This window comes from Tupaia chinensis, unplaced genomic scaffold (assembly GCF_000334495.1).
Source record: "Tupaia chinensis unplaced genomic scaffold, TupChi_1.0 Scaffold139833_1, whole genome shotgun sequence".
Taxonomy (NCBI): Eukaryota; Metazoa; Chordata; class Mammalia; order Scandentia; family Tupaiidae; genus Tupaia; species Tupaia belangeri.
In genome coordinates, this window is record NW_006199712.1 from 1969675 (window position 1) to 1978225 (window position 8551).

General features: G+C 41.6%; 1 protein-coding gene across 2 annotated transcripts in view; it reads left to right on the top strand.

The window, feature by feature from the left end:
* The first annotated feature begins 2713 nt into the window (after positions 1-2713).
* Positions 2714-8551, top strand: part of SLC9A9 (solute carrier family 9 member A9) — a 720836-nt gene continuing 714998 nt past the window's right edge. The window contains exon 1 of one of the 2 annotated variants that reach the window (XM_027765886.1): positions 2714-2794. The gene's annotated coding sequence lies outside the window, so the exon portion shown is untranslated. Of the gene's footprint in view, positions 2795-2879; positions 3001-8551 lie in introns of those variants that run through there. The other variant, XM_014593185.2, reaches the window with a different exon arrangement.

Here is an 8551-nt window from a genome sequence, read left to right on the forward strand (position 1 = left end):
TTAAGAGGGTGAAAACTTAATCCAACCATGGGATTAAGAGGTTGGTCCTTTGGGATGCAATTAGGTTTAAGGTCATCAGGGTGTGGCCATCATGATTGAATCTTAGTAGATTTATAAGGAAAGAGAATGAGACAGACCAGACACACAGAGACACATCTTCCATTTCTCTAGGCATATGATGACCTATGCCACTACAGGACTCTGCAGTGTTCCTACTAGCAGAAAGGCCCTCACTAGATGAAATTCATCATCCTTGGTCCTCCAGAACTGTGAGCTAAATAAACCTCTATTGCTATAAATCATCCAGTTTCAAGTAATCAGTTATTAGCCACAGAGAATGGGCAAAAACATCACTATAACCTCATACTTAGGACAGTGCTTAACACAGAGAAGGCAATCACAATCACTGATTTTTTGTTGAGTGAATGAATTAATGAATGAATAATTGAAAAAAAAAGACCAATGAAATATGCAGAGATTAAAAAAAAACAGTATACTATTCATCATTGGCTAGTTGATAAGAGCATTGCCATACACTATGGAAGAATAAATTTATATAACACTTTTGGGAAACCATTTAGAAATTGTGTGAAGTTCGTATATTTTTAAGACTTAAAAGTTTCAACTCTAAGAATCCAGAATATGTTATATCAATTGATTTAAGCAGAAGGAATTTATACAGCATTATAAATAATAAAAAAATAGAAACAATTTAAATGCCCAGAATTTAGGAGAATTATGGAATACATTTTAATATATTTTAATAGGAGTAAGGTTTAATACATGTTTGTTTACTCACAAATATTACATGGACAGTAAAATGATCCCCAAACAGAGACAGAAAGTGAGAAATCACCTCCCAGGGGTGATGGCCACACTGCAATTTCTTCTCCTCCATTATCCTCTAGGGATTCTGGGCACTCACACACATGTGGCCAGCATGATTTTCGAACCTCTACATATGGGACTCAAACCACAGTCGGCTATGTGGGATTCAGTTGCCTAAACCTCCATGCCACCTACTGGCCTCCTGAACAAATTTATTACTAATTATTTCGTAGGAAAATGTACTTGATATAATGCTAAGCAGAAAAGCAAAATGTAGGACCAGCAGTTGGTGTGGTGGTTAAGGCAATGGATTCCCACATGGCCGACCATGATTCGAGTCGAATGGCTTGAAAAATCATGCTGGGTACAAGTGCGTGCATGCCCAACATTCTGAGCGTAGAATGAAGGAGAGGGTATTGAGATGTGGGCATCCCCTCTAGTGGGTGACTTCTCACTTTCCCTTCTTCTCTTTATCTCTCTTTCTGTATCTCTCCAGTAAGTACACATACCCTGTGGCAAAAGAAAAAAAAAACTAAACTAATAAAAGAGAAAAATATAAAATTTTAGATATTACATAATCATAATTTTAAAAATACATGTGTAAATAAAAATAAAAATAAAAATCCTTATGATAGTAACTGTGGTTAAAATTCTGACTAATAGGATAACTAATGATTTAAATTTTCTTTGTTATACTTTGTTTAACTCTCACTTCTTTATTTTTACAATCAGAAAACACATGAAATTTGTTTTAAAAATCACTGTAATTGACAGGAAAACCGCAGATCAATGAATGCTGGTGGTCATTGGCACTTCCACTGATAGACAAGGACCAGTGGATGGATGAACAGGAATCATACATGCATATAATTAAATTATTCACCTTACAAAGCAAGGCTATCTATTTAGCAAGATTTATGTTCGCTCCTCTGGCTCAGATGTGCATTGTAATAAACTTCCTGTATTTTCTGTGATAGTTCCACTTAGTCTACCTTCTCTGATGTCTTTTGATGGTAGAAAATCTGTGCTTTGCAAGCTGAAGTTGTCTCAATCTCACTGTCTAAATTACCCTAGCATACTTTACTATATACTATTTATGTTTTTCCCCTTTTTTTCCATGTCTAGTTATGTAAATCTGGAGGCCATGGTTCACACATTGGATTCAGAGAAATATCATTTGGTCCTTGCTAGTCCTAGTCATAGTATCTCACTTTATTTGGCCACTTGCCACTTTGGCCACAGTACCTCTTGGCCTTTGGTCACCATGGTCCTGCTCTGTCAACCACTATGGTGAGACTGGTCCTAGCTGGTGTTTGGGGCAATGTTTGCAATGGATGTGTGTAACAACTAGCACTTACTGAGAGCATACTGTGAGCAAGAGCATTGTTCTCACAACTTGAGGTGTACTCACTCATGTAATTTTCACATCAGCTCTGTGAAATAGGTACCGATAAGGAAACTGAGACTTAGAAAGACTAGGTGTTTCCCACAGCCTATAAGTCTCAAGGTTGGACGTCTATTGTCCTTGCCACTGGCCCCAGTTATCAGGTTCCCTCTCACTGCAGCCTTTTCACTTAACCCCAAGTCTGCTCTGCACCTTTTTCAAGGGTCTAGGAAATCACAGCTGTGTCCCTACAGGCTGCTGAAGTATTCAGGCCCTATGAGGTTGTTCTCAGATTCCCATCTGTAGGCTATCCAATCATTGCTGCTTAGCTCCTCCTGGGCTGGATTGGAGGTAGGAGCAAGAAGCTTATTGTTTTCCCAGGAAAGAAGGAAACTTGTCACAATGACTTGAACTTTCCAGGGCCTGCCTATTAAGGACTGAAAGTTTGTATTCTCCGCCACTCCGTATTTAGAGGTGGGGCCTTTGAGAACATAGGAGTGTGGTGAGCTTGCCCTGCTTCTTAAAGACTAACAAAATCTCAAGGGCCCTCCGTTTCTACTGTTCTTGCTGTGACGGCTTAGGGTAAGGAACCCCTATCAACAGCTGGCCATTGTTACAGTTGATTCTGGGAGCTCCAGGCCAACATGCTCTATCCTCATGTGTAGCCCCTCTGAATTTCTTTTAAAAACTCCAGTCCAGTCTGGGGTGGGGATTTCAAGGGTGGAGGCTCTGAGGCGGTGTGAGACGAAGAGTGGAAGATGGAGTGTCGTGCGTGCCAGAGCCTGCACGTGAGTTTACCCCTATTATAAACCCCGTGCAGCCCTTCACTGGAGTGGCCTTGTTCTCGTTCTTGTTCTCGAGTCATTACCTACTCTAATAGGGAGATAACTGGGTTTAGATTTAATTATGACGGTTAGCTTGACCTCCTTATAGGAAGAGGAAGAGAGATATCTCTCCACAAGCACACGCCAAGAAACAGTTGTATGAGAACACATGGAAATGATGGCTCTCTATGAACTTGGAAGAGGGCCCTCACCAACTGAATCTGCGGGCACTTTGATCTAGGACTTGGTGGACTCTAGAATTGTGAGAAACCAAGCTCTGTTGTGTAAGTCACCTGGCTTATGGGATCTTGCTGTAGCAGGCTCAGGTAGGCGAAGATACTACCCTCCCGGAGGCTCTTGGGAGACTGTCTTTCTCATCAGTTCTGTTCTTCTAGACGCTAAAAGAGCTTTGTCCTTTTTCCTTTTTGTTTTATCTTTAAGTTTTAGGACTTCATGTGCGAAAACCAGCTTTGGGATAGTCAAGAAAGTCATTGACAAGCAAGGTTATGAGGAGAATAAAAGAAGCCTTGTTAGAACTTGGGGGAAAAGTTCAAGCAAATCTCCTTGACTTTAGATGTTAACAGTTGGTGGCTTTCCTAGTTTGGTCTTCTTGGTGCATAGCTGACGAGGAAAAACCACCTGAATTACATAGAAAGGATGTTGGGGCACCTCAAAACATTATTCTGCTCTGGAACCAATAGCTAGTGTAATGGCTTTGTCGCTGGACTGCCGTGTAGTCGACCATGGTTCAAGTCCTGGGCCTGGTGGCTTAAACTCACACCGGGCACGTGTGCATGCGTGCCCAAGATCCCGAGAGGAGAATGGGATTGTGGTGTGGCCATCTGGGCCTCTTCTTTCTAATGTGAATGTTCCTGTTGAACAAAAGGAATGTCATGCAGTAAAACACTTGTAGTTTAACTTGTTTATAAGAGTCATGAGGTTAACAATAATGAGTCTTAGTTGATATCTTTTATTTACTTTTTAAGAATTATTTGATTTTATTTGTTATAATTATTTTTAAACTTACTATGGGACATAGGCTCTTACTGGAGAGAGAAGGAAAGTGAGAAAGCAAGCCACATCTGAGACTTGAACCATGGTTGGCCATGTGGGAGTCCGGAGCCTTAACCACAAGCCACCTGCTATCCCCAGTATCTTTCATTCTGTCCACATATTTAGATTCTAGCTAATGTTTTTCTTGTGCAGGGGAAAATAACTAATACTCTTTTATATCAAAGTGTTCAGTCTTGGGCCAGTAGGTGGTGTGGTGGTTAATGTGCTAGACTCCCGCATGCCCAACTACAGTTTAAACCCCAGACTGGGTGGCTTGAAAATCACGCTGGATGTGTGTGTGTGTGCGTGCGCGCGCGCGCGTGCACGCGCATGCTCAAAATCCTGAGAGGAGAATGGAGGAGAAGGGATTGCAACATGGTCATCCCCCATGGAGGATGATTTCTCATGGTCCCTCTCGTCTCTCTCTGGCGAACACATGCCACGTAAGGCTAAAAAGGGGGGGGGGGAGGAGGAAGAGTTCATACTCACATTATTAACTCATTCTCATTCAACTTGTAAAAACTCTATGCTGCTATTTCTATTTGGAGACTAAGACACGTACAGTAAGTCTGCGTCCTCGTCCCTCAGGGCAGGTGGAGCAGTGTGATCGTAAAGCCCGGAGAAACACTGACAGCCCAGCCTGGACTTTATCGGGGTCCCTTTCTGCCCTGTGAGCACTTCCCCAGGATATGGAAGCACAAGGAAGAGGGAGGAGGTCAGTTGTCACTTGGGCTATTTATAAGGCCTCTGCAAAAGGCTCGAGATAATGGAAAAATGCTTTTTTTCCTCTTTTCGTTTTCTATGGAGTTCACCCACTGCTTATTCTGCCCTGCTGTCCTCAGGAGCATGAGAAATCCAGGGTGGCCACAGCTAAAGCAGCTGAGGTGTGGCCGGCTGACGTGAGACTCCCTGACCAGCCCTTTGGTTTCCACTGGCAGTCACCTTCCCTTTTCCTCCACGTTCAGGTTCCCTACCATGAAGTACCCCCAGACTGTGGCTCAACAGGAACCAACACCAGCTATGTTTAGCTAATAATAAGAAACCCAGAAATCCTATTCAATAATTACATATATATATACACATACACATACACACACACACGTGTGTGTGTATGTGTATATATATGTGTGTGTGTGTGTGTATACACTTTTTTTTCCTAGCTTGGGAGCATTCTAAGGTGAATAAAATGAACTAGCAGACAAGTAAAACTCCACAAACTCTGCCTTCAGTTGAATATATAACCAGGAGAATAAGTTCTCACTCAGGTGATATTACCATAACAGTTATAATCAAAACAACCTTGGTTAAAAATTGAGTCAATAATCTACACCTTGGAACAATTCCTTTCTTTGTATTGAAAGGGTCAATCAGCTAAGGAGATGAACCTTGAAGAAAGCTCATCGTTCCCTAAAGACAAAACTGGAGAGATTAGAACTTTAACTAAGTCAGCATTAATGTTCTTTCTGCTTTGACTATATGACATAAATTTGATTTCTCCTTTATTTTCCTGAAGTAAACAGTATCCCTTTTGTATGCCACTCTGCGCTATTGGTTTATGCACAGACATCTCAACATTTGAATCATAATGGAAGTTTAAAGAACTCCTCTTGGGTTGTGTGTAGTACAGTGGTTAAGCAGTCTGCCCTGGGAGCCAGGTCCCATATGGCCAACTATAGTTTGAATCCTAGACCCAGCAGGTTGAAAAATGTGCTGGGCACATATGCACACATGCCCCAAATCCTGATGAGATGGAGAAAAGGAGGAAAAGGATTGCAGCATGACCATGCTCCATTTGGGGAGAGGTGAGTTCTCTCTCTGGCAAGTGCATGTTCCCTCTGCCAATTAAAGAAACAAAAAACAGGACCAACCATTGGTATAATGGCTATGTCGCTGGACTCCCATGTAGTTGACAGCAGTTCAAGTCCCAGACCCACTGGCTTAAACTCACGCTGGGCGTGTGCACCTGCGTGCCCAAGATCCCGAGAGGAGAATGGAGGAGAAAGGATTGCGGCGTGGCCACCCCCCCGGGGGAGTGTGATTTCTCAACACACGTGTGTGTGTATGTGTATATATATGTGTGTGTGTGTGTGTATACACTTTTTTTTCCTAGCTTGGGAGCATTCTAAGGTGAATAAAATGAACTAGCAGACAAGTAAAACTCCACAAACTCTGCCTTCAGTTGAATATATAACCAGGAGAATAAGTTCTCACTCAGGTGATATTACCATAACAGTTATAATCAAAACAACCTTGGTTAAAAATTGAGTCAATAATCTACACCTTGGAACAATTCCTTTCTTTGTATTGAAAGGGTCAATCAGCTAAGGAGATGAACCTTGAAGAAAGCTCATCGTTCCCTAAAGACAAAACTGGAGAGATTAGAACTTTAACTAAGTCAGCATTAATGTTCTTTCTGCTTTGACTATATGACATAAATTTGATTTCTCCTTTATTTTCCTGAAGTAAACAGTATCCCTTTTGTATGCCACTCTGCGCTATTGGTTTATGCACAGACATCTCAACATTTGAATCATAATGGAAGTTTAAAGAACTCCTCTTGGGTTGTGTGTAGTACAGTGGTTAAGCAGTCTGCCCTGGGAGCCAGGTCCCATATGGCCAACTATAGTTTGAATCCTAGACCCAGCAGGTTGAAAAATGTGCTGGGCACATATGCACACATGCCCCAAATCCTGATGAGATGGAGAAAAGGAGGAAAAGGATTGCAGCATGACCATGCTCCATTTGGGGAGAGGTGAGTTCTCTCTCTGGCAAGTGCATGTTCCCTCTGCCAATTAAAGAAACAAAAAACAGGACCAACCATTGGTATAATGGCTATGTCGCTGGACTCCCATGTAGTTGACAGCAGTTCAAGTCCCAGACCCACTGGCTTAAACTCACGCTGGGCGTGTGCACCTGCGTGCCCAAGATCCCGAGAGGAGAATGGAGGAGAAAGGATTGCGGCGTGGCCACCCCCCCGGGGGAGTGTGATTTCTCATTTTCTGTCTCTCTGTCTCTGTCTTTCTGGCAAGCGTGCATGCTCTACAACCTTCCTAAGAGGGATATCTTCTACTCTGATGTCCGTCTTTGTAGGTCTTGCCCATCCTGGGTCCTATATCTGTCTTTGCTTCTGGTTTCTTCACCGGGAGAGAGATTGAAAGCAGTGGTTGCAGATGTCCATCAGTAGTACGGAGCTGACTCCTTGCAAAGAAGCAAAATAATAATGTTAATAATACAAATAAAGTACTTATCAAAGAATTCTGGATGCAAAGGACATGAGCATATAACTTAAAAGGAAATAGATCTTTTAAGACAGTTACTTTGTACCATTCACGATGAGAAATGTGCATTGCTCAAACAGCGGTTTTTAACCCAGCACATTGACAAAGATTAGAAAGTTTGATAACTCATTGTGTTAGGCAGCACATTGCAAAACATACACTGTCAGAATCAGGGCTGAGATTTGGCAAAATCTAAAAAAATTGCCAGTGCATATAATTGTTGACCCACAAATTCAGGAAACTTGTTCTATACATGTATTCAAACACAGGCAAAATGACACAAAATGTAGAAGGCTATTTATTGCAGTGTTGCTTGTAAGATACTTTATTGTAAATAACCTTACGTTTTTATTAATAATCACTGTTTATAATAATCACTATATTCCTGCATTGTAACATAAACCAACCTTAAAAAGACTGAGTGGATAGATGAACGATGATTTCTTATTGTAAGTTAAAAATGAAGAACCAAAGTGGGGGGCTGGGGCTACCATTTGCATAGCATGGAGAAGGTCTATGTATACGTACAATACTTTCTGACAGAGACGAACAAAAATACCCTCTGAAAGGACATGTAGGAAACTGGTACGATATGTTGCCCTCACAGAGGGAGAGTTGGGGGATATGAAGGAAGTGAACTTTTCGCTACACTATTCACTCTACCATTCTTTCCATGCGTGCACACGTACTCACGCACACACGTACACACATGCTTATTTGTATGTTTGAGTTCTGAACCACACAAATGCATCACCTATTTAAAAACTTAAAAATTCTTGTTTGTGGGACCAGCAGTTGGTGTAATGGTTATGTTGCTGGACTCCCATGTAGTCAACTGCAATTTGAGTCCTGGACCTAGTAGCTTAAACTCATGCTGGGCACATGTGTGTGCGTGCCCAGGATCCCGAGAGGAGAATGGAGGAGAAGGGATTGTGGCGTGGCCATCCTCCCTGGGGGTGATTTCTCGCTTTCTGTCTGTCTCTCTCTTTCTTTCTGGCAAGCACACACACCTTATAGCAAAAACCTTTCAAAAAAAATTGCTTGTAAGTGGCACTTTTAATTTTAAGAAATACAATACTAGCTTATAGAGTGACAGATCAACATTTTCAAAGATAAAGATATCAATACATGCTTTTTTTTAGAGTTTTTTTTTTTTTTTTTTTTTTTTTCCAAGGAGGGCGGTG